The following is a 3,800-nucleotide window of genomic DNA, read 5'->3' on the forward strand; positions in this document are numbered from 1 at the left end:
CAACTCGCCCTTCCGGACATGTCCCATTAGGATTGAAAGCCCGAGAAACTTGTCTAGTTCATCTTTTGTAAGAGGGGTCCACGATTTCATATGGGAAGATTGTATGCTATCACTTTGAGATTCATAACGATTCGATTCATCCACAATCATTTGAAGAAGAATAGGATCACAAAAATGATTGAAATAATCTATTGGTTTATTTTCTGGTAAAGAAATATTTGGATTTATTCTAGAATTACCGTTGAAGTTTTTTATTGATGGATAAAAATCCGCATCTTCAAAAAATTCACTTCCATCATAATCATTTTCCGAAATAATAATATCAGTATTTTCATTTTCTAAATCTTGTTCTTCTGGTTCAGACTCTCCACTGCTCCAAGTATTATTTTCATTCATTTTTTCAAAAATAATATATTTGTAATCAACAACAGTGAGAAATAAACGTGGGATGAAACGATTACAATCGTACTCCAGTGGAAAAAATCACATAGAAATATCGAATTCTCCTACCCAATTATTCAAAGTATATAAGTACTACGAAGAATCCACTTTACTTGTGGAGCATTGGCAGCCACCTAGCGGTCCATCAACGAACTACTTCAAAGCAGAGTTCAAAACTAATGGAAAAATGTTTGAGTAATTTTTTTGCAGATAGGGTATCAATAGATGTAGATATAGTATTTTTAAGCTTAAAGTAGCGAAAAAAATAAATTGACCTTAAAATCGTAATCAACAAGGTCAAAGCTGTCTTCGAGATATTGAATTGAATAGCGATTCTTCAATTTATTTATATTCAATTTATTGTTAGAAAACTTCAATTTTCTAATAATAAATCAAAAAAATCCCTCCATTTTCGTACAATGGAGACGTTCTAATTTTTTGTGGCCATATTGAATCCGCCATTTTGAATTTTTTCGGGTGAGATATAAGTTCTTTAGAGTTGGAATCAATTTATTATTGTTAGTGAATGTTGAAATTATTATTTTCAGATTAAAAAAAAAATTGAAACAAAAAATAGCTTTACAACTCCTTTCATTTGACCTTGAAATCAATTTTCAAGGTCAAACAGTCTCTAGGAATTTTCTCACTACTTTTTTCTTATATAATACATCAAATTTAACCTAAAAACAATAAATAGTTTGTGTTATCAGGGTGGTCGATATATAGACCACCCCCGTCCTCTAAAGGTTAAAAGTAATTCTGTATAGATAGATTATACTCTACAGTAGAGATAATACACAAAAAGGAATAAAAATAAATACATAAAAATGAATTTTAAAAGTATTAAAAAAGCATTAAATATGACGTTTAAGTTAATAATGATAAAAAATATCGAATTTTAATAACCTGTCACATTTTAAAAATATTGAAAATATTCGATTAGTTCTTAATTTTAACGTAATTATAATAGTATGCAGCAAAAATTATTAATAATAATATTTTATATTGTGTATATACATGTATAGAGTTATCTCCGAAATAATTTGCCAGCCAATTTGTTATCTATATTAGAATGAATTCTGCTTTGGTCACTTAAAGAACGAATTCTGTTACAAAGAGTAATAAATCTTTTAATTAAAATTATGCCCGATTCAAAGAAAATTATAACTTATTAACAAAATATATCTTTTATCTTTTACTTCTATATAATAATTCGGAATTCAACCTTATATTTCAAATTGTTTTAAGTTTATCTTCAAATGTTTCGTAGTCAATGAAATAATGCATATAATAACAAATTTATCTGAAAATAAACTTAAGATGATCTTAAATAAAAAATTTGACTATGAATACTATTCCAAGTCTTTTATCAAAATTAATGAAATATATTTTCAAACTTTCTCCCGTTAGGAATGCGAATTAAAGATACGACAACAATGTAAAGTGTTAAGTTTTTTTGACATATGATTTTCGAGACGAAATTTGTCGAGACGTGTCATACCTCTGTGAAACAACGAGGAAATAGTAGACTCTTCTTTTTTGAGCGCCTTTGTATGAATTGGTGCATCCTGGATTTTATCTTCAGTTCTTTTTTCCTTTCGGCGCGCACCTTTCCGCGTGAGCGAAGATGATCTTTCGCTATCGTTATCGTCGCGGTAAACTTGAGTTTTATTACCCCGGAGGCGAAATTTAATATCGCCGTAGGTGAGATTTTGTGTAGCACTATCGATATTATTTTGCTGACATTTTGTACGCGCCAACAATCCTTTCTTTTTCTTCACATCACTCTTACCTTCATTGCACTTGGTATGCAACTGATTCGAACATGTATTTTCTTTATCTTCAAGTGAATTAAACTTGGAGACTACTTTTTCATGTTCCATCTGACATACATTCTCCGAAATGGCTTTACATTCATAAATCGTGCATAGAGAACAATTTATAATCAATTAATATATTTGATATATTTATAATTAATTAACGTATATGATATATTGCTTTTATACACACACATATACATGTGTAAATACCGAACACATAAATATTAGAAATATTATTTAAGTACTTTTATACAAATATATAGTGTTTAATATAAATATAAACAACACACATATATAAGTGTCAATTATTAACCTGATGACGGGAAGAATTATAAATCTCTCTCTCTCTCTCCAGAAAAGATATAAATTAATATTTCAGCGACAATAAATGTCGTAAGACGCGATTTGGACACAAGTCCTTTGTTCCTCTAACCAGACTCAAAGCAACGAAGCTCCTAAAAATTTCGGCATATAAACCTAATGTAATAAATTAATTTGAATTGTAATTTATTGATGTGTATTAATGTAATATTAATGTAAAGTATAATATTAAATATAATTATAATATGATTATTATAAAATAATATAATTTTATAATATAATTATTATAAAATTATAAATATGATGTAATATTATGTAATATTACTATATTACTTTTGGTGTTTACTGATTAATCTCTACGGCTGATAACACTGACAACAGAACAATTTCTATTTACTACTTCTTGTTTATAATTTTCATTTATAGTTTACCTCATGCCAATGTCACTTTGTATATTCAAAGAGGTCGCAGCTTGCGAAATCATAACGGATTTAGAGCAGTCTTCCGGCAAGCGAAAGACCCGGGTTCGAGTCCCGGCCTAGCAGGACCGCACTCTCGATATTTTTCTCTTTCTGGAACGAAAAAGATACGTAGATCTCGAACGCACGGCGTCCCGCTGCCCACCTAGTATGCCCTCCTCTTTCTATGGTGGATCCCCCATGGCGCATTGCGTCCAAGCACACCCGGGGGCTGCCAAAAAATTGGTGTCGACCCCGGGGCTTAATTAGTATTATTTGCACCGGATGAGGAGGGGCAACGGTGGAGACGGACATACATGGACAGCAGGTCTTAAAGGATAGCAATTACAATTGCTACAATTTCTCGTAAGATACTAACTGCGAAAGTTTCTCATCTTATTTGTCCACATCTGAATGCTGCATAATGTGCGTTTCTTCACATCGTTTGACAGATTCCTAATTTTTGGAGATACTGACGATACCACGGGATGCAATGTATTTGGTATATACAAAGATTTGTCTTCGGAATAACTTCTGAAGACGACCGATTAATGATCAATTAATATATAATACTTTTTTTTACTTTAGATTTATCCTACATAGGTTTGTCATTGGATTTTTAAAAGTAATTCTGTATAGATAGATTATACTCTACAGTAGAGGTAATACACAAAAAAGAATAAAAATAAATACATAAAAAAGAATTTTAAAAGTATTAAAAAAGCATTAAATATGACGTTTAAGTTAATAATGATAAAAA

The sequence above is a fragment of the Odontomachus brunneus genome, unplaced genomic scaffold (genome assembly GCF_010583005.1).
Source record: "Odontomachus brunneus isolate Ranch 3 - 2012 unplaced genomic scaffold, Obru_v1 Obru_scaffold_241, whole genome shotgun sequence".
NCBI classification, from domain to species: Eukaryota; Metazoa; Arthropoda; class Insecta; order Hymenoptera; family Formicidae; genus Odontomachus; species Odontomachus brunneus.